The sequence below is a fragment of the Scyliorhinus torazame genome, chromosome 9 (genome assembly GCF_047496885.1).
Source record: "Scyliorhinus torazame isolate Kashiwa2021f chromosome 9, sScyTor2.1, whole genome shotgun sequence".
NCBI lineage: Eukaryota > Metazoa > Chordata > Chondrichthyes > Carcharhiniformes > Scyliorhinidae > Scyliorhinus > Scyliorhinus torazame.
The window spans coordinates 34543600-34558046 of NC_092715.1; the positions used below are offsets into that span (position 1 = coordinate 34543600).

Here is a 14447-nt window from a genome sequence, read left to right on the forward strand (position 1 = left end):
GCATGTACCTGAAGGCATTTCCGGGGGGGGGGGGGGGGGGAAGCCCAAATTTTTCCTCCAGCGCCCCAAGGCTCGCAAACGTCCCATCTAAAAACAGGTCCCCCATCCTTCTAATTCCTGCCCTGTGCCAGCTCAGGAAACCTCCATCCATTCTCCCCGGGACGAACCAATGGTTCTCCCGGATCGGGACCAAACCGAAGCCTCGACCTCACCCCTGTGGCGCCTCCACTGCCCCCAAATTTTCAAAGTCGCCGCCATCACCGGACTCGTGGTGTACCTAGTCGGCGGGAGTGGCAGCGGTGCTGTCACCAGTGCTCCCAGACTCGTGCCCACACAGGACGCCATCTCCAGCCTCTTCCACGCTGCCCCCTCCCCCTCCATTACCCACTTGCGTATCATCGCCACATTGGCAGCCCAGTAATACCCACACAGATTAGGTAACGCTAACCCTCCTCTGTCCCTACTCCGCTCCAGAAACACCCTTCTCACCCTCTGGTCTTTTCACCCACACGAATCCCATGATGCTCCTCCTGACCCGCTTAAAAAAGGACTTTGGGATCAGGATGGGGAGGCACTGGAATATAGAAAGGAACCTCGGGAGCACCGTCATCGTCACCGACTGTACCCTACCCGCCAAGGAGAGTGGCAGCATATCCCACCTTTTAAACTCCACCATCTGCTCCACCAGCCTCGTCAAGTTGAGCTTGTGTAGGGCCCCCCAGCTCCTGGCCACCTGGATCCCCAGGTACCGAAAACTCCTTTCCATCCTCTTCAGTGGAAGCTGGTCTATCCCGCTTTCCTGGTTTCCTGGGTGTACCACGAAGAGCTCACTCTTTCCTACGTTCAGCTTATACCCGGAAAGAAGTCCCCAAACTCCCTCAGAGTCCGCATCACCTCCGGCATTCCCCCCACTGGGTCCGTCACATACAGTAACAGGTCATCGGCATACAATGAAACCCGGTGTTCCTCCCCGCCCCGGACCAGCCCCCTCCAGTTCCTGGACTCCCTTAGAGCCATAGCCAAAGGTTCAATTGCCAATGCAAATAGCAAGCGGATAGGGGGCACCCCTGCCTCGTCCCCCGGTACAGCCGAAGGTATTCCGACCTCCTCCGATTCGTGGCCACACTCGCCACCGGGGCTTCGTAAAGTAGCTGAACCCAGCTAATGAACCCCTCCCCGCACCCAAACCTCCTCAACACTACCCAAAAGGTACCCCCACTCCACCCTATCGAAGGCCTTCTCCCGTCCATCGCCGCCACTATCTCCGCCTCCCCCTCCACTGTAGGCATCATGATTACGCTAAGGAGCCTCCGCACACTGGTATTCGAGCTGCCTTCCCTTAACAAAACCCACCTGGTCCTCGTGAATCACCCCCGGGACACAGTCCTCAATTCTGGTAGCCAACACCTTCGCTAACAGCTTCGCGTCCACGTTGAGGAGAGAGATTGGCCTATACGACCCACACTGTAATGGGTCCTTGTCCCGCTTCAAGATCAGCGCCCTGGACATCGTCGGGGGTATGACCCCCTCCCCCCCCCCGCTCCCCTCGCCTCATTGAAAGTCCTCACTAATAGAGGGCCCAGCAGGTCATGTACTTCCGGTAAAATTCCACCGGAACCCCCATCTGGCCCCGGTGCCTTCCCCGCCTGAATACGCCCCAGCCCCTTAGTCAGCTCCTCCAGCCCTACCTGGTGCCCCAAGCCCAGCCACCTGCTCCTCCTCCACCCTCGGGAACCTCAGTCGATCCAAGAATCGACCGCACCCTCTCCTCCTCCAACAGGGGCTCAGACCTCTACAGCCCCTCATAAAAGTCTCTAAATAGCCCATTTATTCCCACCGCACTCCGCACCGTGTTCCCCCTTTATCCCTAACTCCCCAATCTCCCTCGCTGCCTCCCACGTTCGAAGCTGGTGTGCCAACATCCGGCTAGCCTTCTCCCCATACTCCTACACCGCCCCTTGCGCTTTCCTCCACTGCACCTCTGCCTTCTTTGCGGTCAACAGGTCGAACTCGGCCTGGAGGCTTCGTCGCTCCTTGAGTAGTCCCTCCTCGGGGACCTCTGGCATACCCCCTATCCACCCTTAAAATCTCCCCCACCAATCTCTCCCTCTCTCCTTCTTCTCCTTGTGGGCCCTAGTGGAGATTAGCTCTCCCCTAATCACCGCCTTCAGCGCCTCCCAGACCACCCCCACCTGCACCTCCCCATTATCGTTAGTCTCTAGATAGCTTTCAATGCACCCCCGGATCCGCCCGCTCACCTCCTCATCCGCCTGCAAGCCACAGCGGGCGCTGGTCCCTCTCCTCCCCTAGCTCCACCCAATGCGGGGCATGTCTGAGATGGCTATGGCCGAATACTCCGTGCCCTCCACCCTCGGAATTAGTGCCCTGCTCATAACAAAGAAGTCTATCGGGAGTAGGGCTTAATGTACGTGGGAAAAAAAGAAAATTCCCTGGCCCCGGCCTAACAAACCTCCATGGATCAACTCCTCCATCTGGTCCATAAACCCCCTCAGCACCTTGGCCGCCGCCGGCCTCTTACCCGTCCTGGACCTGGAGCGGTCCAATGCTGGATCCAGTACCGTGTTGAAGTCCCCCCCCATTATCAAGCTCCCTGCCTCCAAGTCCGGAATCCGGCCCAACATGCGCCGCATAAATCCGGCATCGTCCCAATTCGGGGCATATACATTCACTAATACACCCGCACCCCCTGCAGCTTACCACTCACCATCACATACGTACCTCCATTGTCTGCCACGACGTCAGCGTCTCAAACGACACCCACTTCCCCACCAAAATCGCCACCCTCAATTCTTTGCGTCCAATCCAGAGTGGAAAACCTGACCTACCAACCGCTTTCTCAGCCTAACCTGATCTGCCACCCTCAAATGCGTCTCCTGGAGCATAACCACATCTGCCTTCAGTCCCTTCAGGTGCTGCGAACACATGGGCCCTCTTGACCGGCCCGTTCAGGCCACTCACATTCCAAGTTATCAGCCGGATCAGGGGGCTTCCCGCCAGCGCCAGCACCCCCCCCCCACTAGCCATCCCCTTCTCTAGCCCAGCCACGTGCCCACGCCTCCCGCACTCTCCATTCCCCCAGCGGCAGACCCCCGCCCCGACTCTCTCCCCCCCCACCCCACCCTAGGTCCCCCCCTAGCTGCGTTGCTCCCCCATAGCACTCCCGTATGTCAGCTGACTCCTACTGACCCCGGCCACTCCCACCACTCCATCGACCCCCCAGTGTGGTAGTCTCCCCCCCTCCTGTCAATCAGCGGGCGTTCCTCTCCAACCCCACCCCCCCCCCCCCCCCCCCCCCCACCGGCCCTGCCCCCTTCCTTCCCCCACGCTTTCCATCAGACCGGCCCCGCCCTCTCTGGCGCAGCTCCCTTTGCGGCCTAATCCCAGCTCCCCCACCTCGGGCCTCCCATCTCCCCTTCCCCCAACGGGGCCACGTCCTTCCAACCACCGACGCGCACACTCTCACAAAACCCCCACTTCGAACCATTTGACCCTAACCCCACCCAGCACCCAAGGAAACAATATAGAACAGAATAGAACATCCCCAAAGCACAGTAACCACAGTAGCCTCCCGCGACATCCCCTCCCAACCAACCCTCAGTCCGTGGCCAACGTTTCGGCCTGAATAAAGGTCCACGCCTCCTCCGGCGTCTCAAAGTAATGGTGCCGGTCCTTAAGCGTGACCCACAGTCACGCCGGCTGCAGCATCCGAATTTCACACCCTTCCGATGCAGAATCTCCTTAGCCCGATTGTACCCGGCCCTCTTCTTGACCACCTCCGCGCTCCAGTCCTGGTATATACGGACCTCTGCATTCTCCCACCTGCTGCTCCGCTCCGTTTTTGCCCATCTTAGGACACACTCCCTGTCCACCAAGCCGTGGAACCGCACCAATACCGCCCGCGGCGGCTCGTTAGACTTGGGTCTCCTCGCCAGGTGGGCCCCATCCAACCCATCAACGTGTTCAGCATCATGACCACATATGCTCCAGCATCCGACCCTTCCACCCCCTCCGGGAGACCTAGAATCCGCAGATTCTTCATCCTCGACCGATTCTCCATGTCCTCGAACTTCTCCAGCCATTTCTTATGCAGCGCCTCGTGCGCCTCCACCTTCACCGCCAGGCCCAATATCTCGTCCTCATTCTCCGAGGCATTCTGCCACACCTCCCGGATCGCCGCCCCTTGGGCCTTCTGGGTCTCAACCAGCTTGCCGATCAAAGCCTTCATCGGCTCCAGCAGCTCTGCTTTCAATTCCGTGAAGCAGCGCTTGAGAAACTCCTGCTGCTCTTGCGCCCACTGCGCCCACGCTGCCTGGTCTCCACCCGCCGCCATCTTGGCTTTCCTCCCTCGCACTTTTCGCTGCACCAAAATTACTTTTCTCACCGCTCCACTCCTGGTCCAACCCATACAGTGCCGGGGAAATCATACTGTCACCTTCCCACACTGGGAACCATCGAACAAATGCCGCTGGGGCCCCTCAAAAGAGCCCAAAAGTCCGTTTCTGGCGGGAATTGCCGAACGTGCAACTTAGCTCAGCACAGCCGCAACCGGAAGTCGAGGTTACAGAGTTAAGGAGAAACGAGGTTGTGGAGAAACCTGAATGAGGACGAGTATTTTGAAAATCAAGGTGTTGATCTACAGGGAGCCAATGCTGGTCAACGAGCAACATTCGGATTTGTCGATATTAGTGTGGGTTTGGGTGGGGTTTTTATGGGCAACTGAGTCTGAAATGAGCTCAAGTTTCTGTACGGTGAAAGGCAGGAGGCCAACAGGAGAGTGTTGGAATACACAAGCCTGGAAAGGCCCAAAAGCATGAGAGTTTCAGCAGCGGAATAGCAGAGGCAGAGGCAGGTGATATTTTAGAGGTGGAATTAGGCAATCTTCATGATGGACAGGATATGGGGTGTTGGTTACTGGGTTAAGGGGTTATGGGGATAGGGTGGAGGTGTGGGCTTCGGTAGGGTGCTCTTTCCAAGAGCCGGTGCAGACTCGATGGGCCGAATGGCCTCCTTCTGCACTGCAAATTCTATGAAATCTATTCACCTCCCCTCCCAAAATAAGCTGTCTTTGCCTCTCCGCAGGACATAGAACACAGAAAATACAGCACAGAACAGGCCCTTCGGCCCACAATGTTGTGCCGAACCTATGTCCTAGATTAATCATATATTATCATTGAATTTACAGTGCAGAAAGCTACCCCTCACCTCCCTTCAACTGCCACTTTTCCAGGGCAGGAAACCAGGCCAGCCATGGTTAAATCAGAAGCTACTAGCCTCATTAAAATGTTTAATTGACCTAACTGCCTCCTGGGAGTGGGCTAGTTGCTCACCCCTTGTCCCACTTCTGTCAAATCCAAAATGAAAGGGTTTGGGTTGGGCGTGGAAGCTGGGGGGGGGGGGGGGGGGGGGTAAATAGCTCACCTGACTCCAACACACTTATTTTTGTGAATTAAGATTCAGTCTCATTTTTCTGGATATGGAGAGGAAGCATGTTAGTAAGAAAAGAAGGAAAAGGTCAAGGATAGATCCTTGCGGGCTTCTCGACGGAACAGAACAGGGGCAGAAGAGAAACCATTGAAGATGATGATTTTCTGGCTTCACTGGATTGGCAGGAATGGTGCCAGGTAGTGGCCAACTCACTCAGCTGGGCACTGGAAGAGAGTGGTGTGGTCAAACATCTCAGAAACGGCACAGCAGTGGAGAAAGATAAAGATAGATCGCACACCATAGTAAAAGTCAGGACATGTTTACTCAAGTAACAAAAATTGTGACATAATTAACATAGGTTTAAGAGGTAATAATCTACAATTTTAGTTGCGATAGTACCTTAGTCAGTTTATTCTGTTATTTGCGTGAATCACATGCATCAATCCCAGTTACTTCATAACAAATCCTCTGGTGGCACAATTAAACATCTGGATTTTCCTGTGCATTGTTTACCTTGATAAAAATATCAACCCTGAAGTAATGAGAAAAACAAGATCTTATTTGACAGTCACAGTCTAGTAACATTGAAATTTCTAATATTTTCAAATGAATCTGTGTGTCCATATAATGCAATATGATATATACACTGAGCACTTGAGATAACATTATAATATGATTAAAATATTTTCTATCTTATTAGGCTGTCATCTGTACCTTTATTGCCTCTAGACTCACCATTTTCAATGCAGTCCTAACAATTTCCCCAGCTTGCCCCTCTGTAAATGTGAGTTAATCCAAAACTATGTTGCCCTTTTCCTAACTTGCACACTTTCCCATTCATCTGAACTTGCTGACCTATATTCACTCCCATTAGACATTCCCATTCTTCTTTTAAAATCCTTCCATGCCCTCACCCATCCCCATCTCTGAAAGCTCCTCCAGCCCACAACTTTCTGAGATCTCACTGCTTGTCCAATTCTTACCTCTTACACATTCCCAATTTTCACAGCTCCACGATTGGAGGTCGTTCCTTCAGAAGTCTGTATTCTAAGCTCTGGAGTTCCTTCTGAAAATGTCATGGCTCGTTACCTCTTTCTCCCCTTTAAGACATTCCTTAAAACTTACCTCTTTGACCAAACCGTAGGTCACCTGCTGTAATGTTTCCTTAAGTGGCTTTTAATTTTTTTCTCCCTTGAATATTATTGAAAAGAGGTAGATAGATTCTTTTTTAATATAAATTTAGAGTACCCAATTCATTTTTTCCAATTAAGGGGCAATTTAGCGTGGCAGATCTTTGGGTTGTGGGGGGGCGAAACTCATGCAAACACGGGGAGAATATGCAAACTCCACACGGATAGTGACCCAGAGCCGGGATCGAACCTGGGACCTCGGCGCCGTGAGGCAGCAATGCTAACCACTGCACCACCGTGCTGCCCCAGAGGTAGATAGATTCTTGATAAGTAGTTGAGGGGAAAGGGTATGGGGATAGGTGGGAATGTGATCTTATTGAATGGTGAAGCAGGCAGCTACACCAGCTCGTATGTTGGTTTCTACAGTACAGCTGGCCAGGAAATTCTCCTGCTCTTACTGTTTGCCAACAGGCATATTGGAAGGCTAAAAATCCTGCAATGCTACAGGGAGGAGTGAGCAACCCTATTTGAAATAATCATTTACTGTGATAGCAACGATTTAGGGATTGCAACTAAACAGAGCATGCAATGTGCTTGCTTTAAGATGGGGATGGCTGACAGGAATTAAACCTGCAAACTTGGCCTTATTAATAATAATCCCTTGTCACAAGTAGGCTTCAATGAAGTTACTGTGAAAAGCCCCTAGTCGCCACATTCCGGCGCCTGTTCAGGGAGGCCAGTACGGGAATTGAACCTGCGCTGTTGGCATTGTTCTGCATTACAAGCACCATGCTTTAACCATCTGAACTAATCAGTCACTTGTCTCCTATGAAGCACTTGGGGATGTTTTACTTTGTTAATGGTGCTATATAAATTCTAGTTTTCGCTAGTAAGTTTGAAAAAAAAAAATCACAAATTCTAAAAATATGAAATAGGCAGAGGATAAGAAAGAAAAATTCAATATCAGCATTCACATCGCAAAGAATGTGTCATGTTGTGTTATTTGAACACCTCAAATCAGATTAATGCTTTGTAATCCGCTCCATCTGTTCTGTACCTTCTGAATTTAGTGTTAAAACTGCAATTTACAGCTTTTTATCCAATCCGTTAGCTCTGCTTATCCAACCTACTAATCTCCCATGGCTCATTTTGTCTGCAAAAATTGTTGATTTTACCTTTTTGAAATGCCAGTTTCCAAAATACCAAAGTACCGTACCAAGGACTTAAAAATAATCAATAAGTGAGAAGCCTTTGCAAGTTAAACTTTAGAGAAAACATTTCTCTTTAAGCAGGAGGAAGCAGGTGATACATTTTTATGCTCAGTAAGATAAGGGATGTTAGCGCTGGGGAATTAAGTTACATTGGATGTACAATTCCAAACCAAATCACTCCCAAGTCAGCTGCACATAAACTGCAGAGACTCAGTTTACTCTGATCCGATCTTATCAGGTGCTCTCTATTCTGCCAGAAAGACAATTTCCACTTACCAAACCAACTACCCTGTGGTTCCTTGACACAACTGACAATTTGCCTGAAAGTAAGCCCAGCCTTACTCACGACTAGGTTGAAACTGCCTCAGTTCAGTTCACAGAGGATCATCACAGCAAGTGAACTGACATTAATCCCATCAATCTCTGCTGGATTTAAGTTGCTATCCTGGAGGTCAAAGTACAGTTTCGAAGCCATTTCAAACACCAGAATCCATTTGCCTTGAATGACTATTGGTTTTCACAGTAACTTCTTTGCAGTGTTAATGTAAGCCTACTTATGACAATAATAAAGATTATACTATTTTACAGAATAGCTGTTGCTTCCACAGTAGTGCAAATGCACCATGTTTGTCCCCTAGTCCTCCACTAGAGACAGAGACATTAAAGGGGCAACTGAATCATAAAACTGGAACACTTAAATGAGGTTTGCCAAACTCCAGTCTGACCCAAGATATGCTGTATGCGGAGATTTGGCCTGCAAGTCCATAAACTCCAGACTATTAATGAACCAGCAATATTTTCCAAGGAACGCCACTGAATGATACAGCAACTATTGTGTCTGTCAGATCTTTGAAAGAGCTGTCCGGTTAGACCCACTCCCTTGTTCTTTCCCCCAAAGCCCTGACATTTTTTTGTCTTCAAGTATACTTATCCAATTTTGTTGAAAGTTACTATTGAATCGGAATCTCTGAACCTTTCACATGGTGCATTCCAGGTCAAAATGTACTGCTTAAAAAAATAAAAATTCTCGTCTTGTCTCTGGCTCTTTTGCCAATTATCTTTACTATTTAAAAAAAATTGATATTGGTATGTATTACAGGTGTTAGACTATGATACAATAGATGCGATTTGGCACAATAGCAGAGGTTTGGAAAACAGTAAAACGAGGAAGAAACTGTCACACTGCAGCAGATTACTGCCCTTGATTCCACCCAGGTCACTGCTGGGCTAGCTCCAAGGCAGAAAAAATAAAGTTAATGGAGCAGGTTCTGATGGCAGTGGCGTTTTTACTTTCAGAATCTGATAGCGTCTCGAAATTTGACAACAAAACCACACATTTTGTGAAAGTTTTTTCTCCGTCAATCAATCCATCTCTTCCATTCGGCGTAAACATGATCTTTGAATGGTTTGTTGAGGCACACATTCAAAATTTGAACGATGACTGTTTGACCCCCATCAGTGCAGCTGCAATGTGGGTGTTATTTATTTGCAGGCATCTCGGATCTCATTGAATAGAACGGTTCTGAACATATCCCACATTAATAAGCTGCATTCTTTACATAGGGGACCTATTCCGCCACATTATCATCCTTAACTTCACTTAATTCTGATCCATTCAATCATCGTCATTGACCTGAACAGAAACCATTCAAGAGAACTTGATTTCAACATGGCTTCACGTCTGAAAATTACCAAAGGATTTAATTTCAGTCTGTCCACCATGTAGGCTACTACCACTGTGAATCTAGTCTTTCTACATCCTGTGGTTTATACGAGAACAGTCTTCAAACCTTTCCATTCAATATCCGGTTGCTGGCATATCAAAATTCATGGGCATTTCATCCATATGCCGATGTGACATAACGAGTACTTGGGTACTTATCTTTTTGCTGCTGCATCGCTGGACCTGGCAATTTTGGCTTTGAGGTCTTTTTGGTAATCCCTCAGGAATTTTGCTCTTCCGCCACAATACTGGACATTTTGATCCATAAAGTGCCTACAGCAACTAGCTGCTGCTCTGAAACCTTTGCAAGTCCTGGTGGTTCATTTGGCCCAATTAAGGTTGTTGCATTTCTGGTGATGAAGAAACAATTCTGACAATTTTCAAGGACCCATTCCGTCTCAAGATCAGGCCAATGGCTGGTCCCTGTTTGCGTGGTGCATTTGGTCTCAGGCAACTTCTTCAGGGCAAATTCCTTCTTTCATTCTTGCACCAGTTTTTCCATGAACCCCAAATTTCTTTTCTGCAGCAGTTATTTGATGAGTTAGCAATGTTTTGACTTGTAGCTTGAAACCAGCTTCAAACTTAATTTGCTTAGGGGGTTAGTTAGTTCAGTTGGCTGGACGACTGGTTCTCGATGCTGAGAAATGCCAATAGTATGGGTTCAACTCCCATGCCGCTGAGACTATTCATAAATTCTTCTCAACCTTGCCCCTCAACTGAGGTGTGGTGGCCCTCAGGTTAAATCACCACCAGTCAGCTCTCAAAGGAGAAAGCAACCTGTGGTCTTCTGGGACTGTGGCAACATTTACATTTATATTTGCTTCATTGGAAGACTCATTTCTCTTTGTCATTTAGCATGCTGGATCTGCTCTTTGCAGGTATGGCTTAAACGCCCACGCATCTTTGCAACACAGCCTGTATCGCTGGCCCAATTCCTGGCACCCAGTTTATAAGGTGCGCAAAACAAGCATTGGTGCAGTGAAAAGTTTAAGCTGACGACTAATGCAAGTATAGCATGTCGTGGCTGAACAAGATGGTCAACGTATACACCGGGTATATGCAAAAAACATAATTTTCAGGGCCAGAAAAAGCATTGTTTTACATGCCAGGTTGATTTATATGCTACGATCTACTGTAAAGCAAAACCCAGTTGACTAACATTTGCCTTCTGAAGGATCCAGAACATAAAAACACATCCTCATGGCCACCTTCACTTCCACTAAAGCTTCCTGCTTTGATGCTGCAACACATGACAGATTTCAGTTAAGGTCATTCTCATTGAAGTGGAGACTTATTATCGTTCATGAACATACCGGCTGGATTTGGCCTCCTGCCGAAAGTCCTTCTCCCCAGTCTTGGGCAGGGGGGGGGGTCGGCCTCTGTCTGGGGGTTTGAGGGGTCGGCCTCGGTCCGGGGGGGGGGGGGGGGGGGGGGAGGGGCCTGGACCCTTTTGTACCTCTCCCCTCAAACCTATGCCCTCTCGTTGTAAGACACCTCTTCCTTTGGAAAAAGATGTCATCTATCTACCTTATCTGTGCCCTTCATTATTTTTTAGACCCCTATAAAGTCATCCCTAAGCCTCCTACACTCGAGGAAAAAAAGTCTCAGTCTATCTAACCTCTCCTTAGAACTCAACCATCAAGTCCCGGTAGCACCTTGTAAATTTTTCCTGCACTCGGTCTAGTTTAATAATATCCTTTCTATAATAGGGTGTCCAGAACTGAACACAGTATTCCAAGTGTGGCCTATATAATGGCTTGTACAACTTCAGCAAGACACACTAACTCCTGTATTCAGTGTTCTGACCAACGAAACCAAGCTTGCCGAACGCCTTCTTCACCACCCTGTCCACCTGTGACTCCACTTTCAAGGAGCTCTGAACCTGTACTCCTGGATCACTTTGTTCTATAACTCTCCCCAACACACTACCATTAACTGAGTAGGTCCTGCCCTGATTCTATCTACCAAAATGCATCACCTCACATTTATCTAAATTAAACTCCATCTACCATTCATCAGGCCACTGAGTCAATTGATCAAGATCTCGTTGCAATCCTAGATAACCTTCTTCACTGTCCACTATGCCACCAATCTTGGGGTCACCTGCAAACTTACTAACCATGCCTCCTAAATTCTCATCCAAATCATTAATATAAATACCAAATAACAGTGGAAACAGCACGGATTCCCTGAGGGATACCGCTGGTCACAGGCCTCCAGTTTGAAAAATAACCCTCTACAACCACCCTTTGTCTTCTGTCATCAAGCCAATTTTGTATTCAATTGGCTACCTGACCCAGGATCCCATGAGATTTAACATTATGCAACAATCTACCATGCGGTACCTTGTCAAAGGCCTTGCTAAAGTCCATGTAGACAACGTCGACTGCACTGCCCTCATTTACCTTCTTGGTTACCCCTTCAAAAAATTCATGAGACATGATTTTCTACTCACAAAGCGATGCTAACTGTCCCCAATCAGTCCTTGCCTCTCTAAATGCCTGTAGATCCTGTCTCTCAGAATACCTTCTAACAACTTACCCACCACAGATATTAGGCTCTCCGGTCTGTAGTTCCCAAGCTTTTCACTGCAGCCCTTCTTAAACAAAGGCACAACATTTGCTACCCTCCAACCTTCAGGCACTTCACTTGTGGCTGTCGACAATTCAAATATCTCTGCGAAGGGACCTGCAATTTCCTCTCTCGCCTCCCACAATCTCCTAGGATACATTTAATCAGGTCCCACTTTCAGGCTTCTACACCTCCTTCTCTGTGATATGCACACTCCTCAAGACATCATTATTTATTTTCCCAAGTTCCCTAACATCCATGCCATTCTGAACAGTAAATACCAATGAGAAATATTCATTTAGGATCTCACCTATCTCTTGTGAATCCGCACATGGATGACCTTGCAGGTCCTTAAGAGGCCCTATTCTCTCCCTAGTTACTCTTTTGCCCTTTTATATATTTGTAGAAGCTCTTTGGATTCTCCTTTGCCTTGTCTGCCAAAGCAATCTCATGTCCCTTTTTTGCCCTCCTGACTTCTCTAACTCTACTCTGACAACACTTGATCCCAGTTGCCTATGCACGTCATATTTTTACAGTACAGGAGGCCATTCAGCCCATCGAGTCTGCACCGGCTCTTGGAAAGAGCACCCTATCCAGGCCCACATCTCCACCCTATCCCCATAACCCAGTAACCCCATCCCAACACTAAGGGCAATTTTGGACACTGAGGACAATTTAGCATGGCCAATCCACCTAACCTGCACATCTTTGGACTGTGGGAGGAAACCGGAGCACCGAGGAAACCCACGCACACACAGGGTGAATGTGCAGACTCCGCACAGACAGTGACCAAGCCGGGAATTGAACCTGGGACCCTGGAGCTGCTAACCACTATGCTACCGTGCTGCCCGTCACCTGCTTCCTTCTTATTTTCGGCCAGGGCCTCAATATCCCGAGTCCAGGGTTCCCTACTTCTACCAGCCTTGCCCTTCACTCTAAAAGGAATGGGCTCGCCCTGAACCCTGGTTAACACGGTTTTGAAAGCCTCCCACTTACCAGCCACCAACAGACTCCCTCAATCAATTTTTGAAAGTTCCTATCTAATACCATCAGAATTGGCCGTGCCCCAATTTGGATTTGCGTTTGAAATGGAAAATGAAAGCAACCACATTGGGGTTATACAAAGTTTGTTTCTTTTTTTTGTCGCCCCTTTTCCGATTCTAGAAATAGGGCCTGCTCCTCCTATGTGGGTGCATTCAGATGTACAACTTCTATTTCGACCATAAGTGCTTTAATAGAAAAACATCAACATTCTAATACCCCCACCCAAAACAAAAATCAGCGCCAGGAGCAGAGTTTGCAATTCCTCCATCACAAACTGAGGACTGGCTGAGAGGAAATTTCGCAGTTTCCTGTGCTCAGGAGACAGACTCTGCAGCCAGCAACAGGTCGGACCTCTGCTCTGCTCCCCACCTCGTCCCAACATGACCCACTGCCGCAACCACACCTGCTGGCAGGACACAAAGACCCGCCCCTCAACGCCACCAATTGGCTGCCGCCACAGGACGAGGCCACCGATTGGTCGACTGGCCCGAGGCTCCGCCTCCTCCTCCCACCCCCTTCAATGAAAGTTAGGTGGACCGAGCAAAGCGCTCGCGGACACCGCCTACCTGTTGGAGCCGCAGTTCCTCCCGATTTCCACGACGGCTCGAAAACAACAACAACCGAGGAAGGAAAAAAATAAAAGAGACCGGACTTTAAAAGGGGGTGAGCATGGGGGGGGGGTGGATGAAATTACAACCGGCCGATAAAATAACGCATCAGCCCGCCAAAGTCCAAGTTCGGAGCCATCGCTTGAAAGGGAACAAAATAAATCAGGTTTAAAAAAAAGCCGCCGCGACACTTTCACTTTAAACCCCTCCTGCGTCTCATTAACTTTTTTTCCCCTCTTCCCACACCCCCCCCCCCACCCCGAAGGCGCCTGCGTGAAAAACGACGTCAGTGGCGTGATCCCATCACGCTGAAAGCGACGTCGAGGCCGTGACGGGAGGACGCCGCACGTTTGTTGACGGAGCTGACGTCACCGCCCCCTTGGCGAGGTGAGGCGATGGTGTCACGTGCTCTGAGGGTGAGGGTTCGACCCTTGGACCACTTGAAGGTAGAGAAGGTTATAGGTTCGATTCCCACTCCAGAGTCCTCTTCTGCAAGTTGCTGCCAATCTGATAGAAGAACTGAAGCTGGATAGACTCAGCAGGTCTCACAGCATCTGTGGAGAGAGGAAAAAGTTTGAGTTCATGTCCAGAACTGTTTATCTGTTTTGACTCCAGACTCTTTTTTGCCTCATTAATCCAGGCTGTGCCTCATTAATCCAGGCTGACACTGCCAGTGCTGTACTGGGGTGTGAAAACAAGATTGTCCACCCAGGGC

The 14447-nt window shown here is 49.1% G+C and overlaps 2 protein-coding genes across 9 annotated transcripts in view; one reads left to right on the top strand and one right to left on the bottom strand.

The window, feature by feature from the left end:
- Positions 1–13968, bottom strand: part of fbxo8 (F-box protein 8) — an 83346-nt gene extending 69378 nt beyond the window's left edge. For 2 of the 3 annotated variants that reach the window (XM_072515774.1, XM_072515773.1), the window contains exons 1-2: positions 13691–13968; positions 5845–5977 (exon numbers count right to left, since the gene is read on the bottom strand). The gene's annotated coding sequence lies outside the window, so the exon portion shown is untranslated. The remainder of the gene's footprint in view (positions 1–5844; positions 5978–13690) is intronic. The other variant, XM_072515775.1, reaches the window with a different exon arrangement.
- The window catches only part of cep44 (centrosomal protein 44), a 114592-nt gene continuing 113773 nt past the window's right edge, over positions 13629–14447 (top strand). For 2 of the 6 annotated variants that reach the window (XM_072515765.1, XM_072515771.1), the window contains exon 1: positions 13629–13787. The gene's annotated coding sequence lies outside the window, so the exon portion shown is untranslated. Of the gene's footprint in view, positions 13788–13997; positions 14120–14159; positions 14179–14447 lie in introns of those variants that run through there. The other 4 variants (XM_072515769.1, XM_072515772.1, XM_072515767.1 and 1 more) reach the window with 3 other exon arrangements.